This window comes from Pogoniulus pusillus, chromosome 6, assembly GCF_015220805.1.
Source record: "Pogoniulus pusillus isolate bPogPus1 chromosome 6, bPogPus1.pri, whole genome shotgun sequence".
Classification (NCBI taxonomy): Eukaryota; Metazoa; Chordata; class Aves; order Piciformes; family Lybiidae; genus Pogoniulus; species Pogoniulus pusillus.
The window spans coordinates 25110060-25116138 of NC_087269.1; positions in this window are offsets into that span (position 1 = coordinate 25110060).

Consider the following 6079-nt stretch of genomic DNA (forward strand, 5'->3'; position numbering starts at 1 on the left):
ACATGTCAGAATGGAATGGATTGCTCAGAGAAGTTGTGGCTGCTCCCTCCCTGGAGATGTTCAATGTGAAGTCAGATGAGGCCTTGAGTAACCTGGGCTAGTCGAGGTGTCCCTGCCCACGGCAGGGGCGGTTGGATGAGATGATCTCTGAGGGCCAGCCTAAGCCCTTCTATGATTCAGTGATATGAAGAAAACCCAACCAAACCCAGCCAAACAACAAGCAGCTCAACTTGGCCCCAAATCCTGACCTGCTCATCTGCATCCCTCTACAGGACAGGATCTGTGCTTTTGCCCACCCCTGCCCCTACACCCAGCTTCTCTCTGCACCCCACCGCAGTTGTCCTATGGAGCTAAGATAGAAAGCTGGAAGCTCCTCATCCTCCACAACTCCTTGACCATGTAAACCAACCCTAAAGCTGAGGCTTGGGTGGGTTTAGGGCTTTGCATTAGGGCTGTGCAGATCTAAACCCCTCATTGTGCTGTCCCAGTGCCAGCCTCCTCCTCCTCCTCTGCTACAAAACCCCACTAGGAAGCACATGTATGAAATAAATCCACCCAGTCAAACAAAGAGCAGCTCGACCTGGCCCCATATCCTGACCCACAGCTCAGTTGCACCACTCAACAAGACAGGATCCATGCTTTAGCCCACACCCTTCCTCCCCAGTCCATCTTCTTCTCTCTGCACCCCATCCTACGGAGCTAAGATGGAAAGCTGGAAGCTCCTCATCCTCTGCAGCCCCTCAGGCCATGTAAACCAACCCTAAAGCTGAGGCTTGGGTGGGTTTAGGGCTTTGCTGGCCAAAGGGGAAAGTAACCTGGGACCTGCCTCTCACCCCAGTCCCAATTTCTGCTGTTTTTACACCAGCCCTTTGTTTTATAGTCTTATTTTCTCCAGTTTCCTTCTTGACCTGACAGAGGTTTCACTCGCCGGACAGGCGGTCGGTCACCCAGCAGTGGCTGGCCGGTGGCACTCTTTGGGTGTAGGTTGAAGACCTCTCTGTTTCTCCTACACTTTTGACCTGCTTTGGTTTTCGCTCTGTACTTCCCCTGCAGCTGTAATTGCCGAGTGCCTGTTGTATACTTTATAGAGTTGAAATAAAATGACTTACTTTTGAGTGCGGCGTCGGAAGCTTTTCCTCCCTGCAGCAGGAGAGTTCCTCTGCTCAGCCATTCCCTTGCAGGGCTTGGTTCTCCTCTCTGGTGATACACAGTAAGGAGGTGACCAGACCAGATCTATGGTGCTTAAAAGATCCATATCTGCTGCATGATGCAAACGCAAATGGCCACAATTGCTCTACTTGAAAACAGAAGGCTGAGAGGAAACCTTGTCAATGCCTGGCCAAGAAGGCCAATGGGATCCTGAGGTGTATTAGGAAGAGTGTATCCAGCAGATCAAGGGAGGTTCTTCTTCCCCTCTACTCTGCCCTGCTGAGACCTCATCTTGAATACTGCCTTCAGTTTTGGGCTCCCCACTTGAAGAGGGACAGGGATCTGCTGCAGAGAGTCCAGTGAAAGGCTGCGAGGATGATGAGGGGACTGGAGCACTGCCTGATGGGGAGAGGCTGAGGGACCTGAGGCTGCTTAGTCTGGAGAAGAGAAGACTGAGAAGGGACTTCATAAATGTTTATAACTATCTGAGGGCTGGTCAGGAGGGGGGGACAGGCTCTGCTCACTGCTGCCTGGGATAGGACAAGAAGCAATGGCTGTAAGTTGCAGGAGAAAAGGTTCCACCTTAACACAAGAGGGAACTTCTTTACTGTAAGGGTCCCAAAGCACTGCACAGGCTGCCCAGAGAGGTTGTGGAGTCTCCTTCTGTGGAGCCTTTCAAGGCCTGTCTGGATGTGTTCCTGTATGACCGCAGCTAGATTGTGTGGTGCTGCTCTGGCAGGGGGTTTGGACTCGATTATCTACTTGAGTCTCTCCCAACCTCTAACATCCTGTGAGCCTGGGATCCTACTTGTAAATAGCGGGGCAAGATGAAGGAGCCAGGCTCTTGTCAGTGATGCCCTGTGATGGGACAAGGAACAACGGATACAAAATGGAAGCAGGAGGTTCCACCTCAGCATGGTGAGGGTGCTGGAGGCCTGGAGCAGGATGCCCAGAGAGGCTGTGGAGTCTCCTCTGGGGAATTTCAAAACCTGCCTAGATGTGTTCCTGTGTGCCCAGGTGGGCAGCAGAGCCAATGGCATCCTGGGCTGGCTCAGGAGCAGTGTGGCCAGCAGGACAAGGGAGGTTCTTCTGCCCCTGTGCTCAGCACTGCTCAGGCCACACCTTGAGTGCTGTGTCCAGTTGTGGGTTCCTCAATTCAATGTTGAGGTGCTGGAAGGTGTTTGGAGAAGGGCAGCAAGGCTGGGGAGGGGCCTGGAGCACAGCCCTGTGAGGAGAGGCTGAGGGAGCTGGGGGTGTGCAGCCTGCAGAAGAGGAGGCTCAGGGCAGAGCTCATTGCTGCCTGCAGCTCCCTGAAGGGAGGCTGTAGCCAGGTGGGGTTGGGCTCTGCTGCCAGGCACCCAGCAACAGAACAAGGGGACACAGTCTCAAGCTGTGCCAGGGGAGGTGGATATTAGGAGGAAGTTGTTGTCAGAGTGAGTGATTGGCATTGGAATGGGCTGCCCAGGGAGGTGGTGGAGTGGCCGTGCATGGAGGTGTTGAAGCCAAGGCTGGCTGGGGCACTTAGTGCCATGGTCTGGTTGATTGGCCAGGGCTGGGTGCTAGGTTGGGCTGGATTAGCTTGGAGGCTTGGAGGTGATTCTATGACCTGTCCTGGGTGAATCTGATCTGGCAGGGGGCTTGGACTGAGCAACCTCTTCTAATCCCTAAAAACCTGAGTTTCTGTGAATCCATAATATTCCAGTGATGATTTGAGCACCAGCTTCACCCTGAGCAGCCTGGCAAATGGGCATGAGATTTGAGCCTCTGGATCTTGGTGAGCATCTTTGAGGAATCTGGATGACCAACTGCCCAGGAGTCAGCACTGGCTGCATCCAGAGCAGGGAGAGCAGCAGCACAGGGAGGGGATTCCGCCCCTCTGCTCTGCTCTGCTCAGACCCCACCTGCAGCACTGCAAACAACTCTGGGGCCCCCAGCACAAGAAGGACCTGAAGCTGCTGGAGAGGCTCCAGAGGAGGCCACAGAGATGATGAGAGGGCTGGAGAAGCTCTCCTGTGGGGACAGGTTGGGAGAGTTGAGACTGTTGAGGCTGGAGAAGACCTCCAGGCAGACCTCAGAGCAGCTTTCCAGTACCTGAAGGGGCTGCAGGAGAGCTGGGGAGGGACTTTGGACAAGGGCTGCGAGTGCCAGGATGAGGGACAGTGGCTTTGAGCTGGGAGAGACTGAGAGTGAAGATGAGGAAGAAATTGCTGAGAGTGAGGGTGGGGAGACACTGGCACAGGTTGCCCAGGGAGGCTGTGTCTGTTCCTTCCCTGGAGGTGCTGAAGGCCAGGCTGGATGAGGCCCTGAGCAATCTGGGCTGGTGGGAGGTGTCTTTGCCCAAGGCAGGGAGTTGGAACTGGATGGCCTTTGAGGTCCCCTCCAACCCAACCCATTCTGTGAATCCATGGTCTGGAGATGGTAGACACCCAATCCCCAGAAACATTTCAGGTCACATTTGATAGGGCTCTGAGCAACCTGTTGTTGTTGAAGATATCACTGTTCACTGTGGAAGGATTGGAGTAGAAGACTTTTAGAAGTTCCTTCCAACTCAAACCATCCTATGGTCTGCTTGAGCATCCCAAGCAAAGGGTTCAAGCACAAACATCACATCAAGCAGCCTGTCCAAAGGCATCTGAAGCTGTGAGGTCCTGCTTCAAGCAGGGTTGTCCCCGTGTGGCCTCCACAAGTGGCTTCTAACTCAAGTTATTCTGTGACTGTAGTAAGCCATGACAATACTGACACAGAATCTCTTAGATTGGCAAAGACCTTCAAGCTCCTCCAGTCCAAAATTAGTTTCACACTGACAGGGCCTTGACTAACCCAAACCCCTCAGCACAACATCTCATCACTATCAATCGCTATGCTTGGGAAGCACCACCAGCATCAGCCAGTCCAACCTTCATCCCAGCAGCCTTCATCACTACACCATAGCCTCAAGCACCACATCCACTCTCCTTTGAAACACCTCCAGGCATGGCGACTCCACCACCTCCCTGGGCAGCCTGTTCCAGTGCCTGACCTCCTGCTCAGGAAACAACTTCCTCCCAACAGCCAACCTAAGCCTCCCCTGATGCAACTTGAGGCCATTCTCTCTTGTCCTATCCTTAGTAACAGGGGAGAAGAGACCAGCTCCAGCCTCACTACAACCTCCTTTTAGGTAGCTGTAGAGGGCAATAAGGTCCTCTATGATGCAATTCCCACAGACAAGGATTAGCACTCTAGAAGTTATAAACCTAATTTCTATGCACAGAATCACAGAACCACAGAATCTCTTAGATTGGCAAAGTCCTCCAAGCTCATGGAGTCCAATCATTAGTTCCACACTGACAAGTCCTTGACTAACCCAAGCCCCTCAGCACAACATCTCATCACTATGAAACGCTATACTTGGAAAAGATCACCAGCATCAGCCAGTCCAGTCACTGTGGTGACTCTTCAGAGGTGAAGATGTCCCTTTGTATTCCAGCTGCTGCCAGCAGATAAGATGCCAAGACACACAGCTGGGAAGGGACCACAGCTCCAACTCAAGCTGCATCAGGCCTAGATGAGATGTGACTCTTGTCCAAAACAACTTGTGCCTTGTCATCACTGACCCTCACCATGGGAAATCACAGAATGCTTTGGGGTGCTGGTCTAGTCCACTCCCCCTGCAGTCAGCAGGACACCCTGACCTGCAATGGTGCCAGCCATGGGGCAGCTCCAACCTCTCTGGGCAACCTGGGCCAGGCTTTCCCCCCTCTCAGTGAAAAAAATTTCTTCTCACTCCAACAAGTCCTGTACTGAGAACAGAATTATAGAGTCCTGGAATGCCAACTTGGAAGGAAAGGCCAAGAAGTGACTACAGAGGTTTAATTATTAATGAAGGAGGTTCTCCTTCCCCTCCGCCTTAGTAAGGCCACACCTGGAGTGCTGTGCCGAGCCCTGGGCTCCAGGGAACTGCTGGAGAGAGCCCAGGGCAGGCTGCAGAGCTGCTGAGGGGCCTGGAGCAGCTCTGTGAGCAGCAAAGGCTGAGAGCCCTGGGGCTGAGAGCCTGCAGAAGAGCAGCCCCAGAGGGCAGCTGAGCAATGCTCAGCCAGAGCTGAAGGAGCTGTGGGGTCAAGAGGCTCGGGACAGGCTCTTGTCAGCTGTGCCCAGGACCAGGCCAAGGAGCAGTGGGTACAAAGTGGCAGCCAGGAGGTTCCATGTGAGCAGGAGGAGAAAGTTGTTTGGTGTGAGGGTGCTGGAGGCGTGGAGCAGGCTGCCCAGAGAGGTTGTGGAGTCTCCTTGTGTGGAGAGCTTCCAACTGCCCCTGGGCATTGTGCTCCTGGGCAAGCAGCTGTGGGTGCCCTGCTTTGGCAGGGGGGTTGGGCTGGATGATCCCCAGAGGGCCCTTCCAACCCCTCCATGCTGAGGTTCTGTGATTCTAGGTTGCCCCTTTGCCCAGCACCCTGCACAGCAGCTCTGTGACATCAGCCAGGGAGCTGTGGCAACGAGAGCCCTGCAGGCTCCTGCTCAGTTGCTGACTCTGGTGGCCAGGAGAGCTCAGTCCTTGCTGTGCCCACGCCCAAAGGCAGCCATGACTTTGCTTCACCTCCTTCTCCTGCTGGGCCTGTGCTGGCCTGCACATGGATCTCAGAGCAACTGTGTGTAAGTGTGCCCTGGCTCCGGCAGGGAGCTTGGGCAGCCCTGACGGGTTTCACTCAGGGCTGTCCCTTGTGCCCACACCGCAGCAGCCCAAACGCCACGGGGCAGCCTCAGCTCCTGGCTACTGGCACGGCTGGTCCGGGTGCCTAAAGCAGAGCCAGGTTTGGGTGCCCTCGGGGCGCCCTGGCTCTGCGGCGCATGCCAGGCAGTGCGGGGAGGGCAGGAGGCTGCCCTGCAGCCTGCCCAGCGGCCAGCAGGACGCTCCGGGGCTCTGGGTTCTGGTTTCAGAGGCTGTGGACTCCGGCCC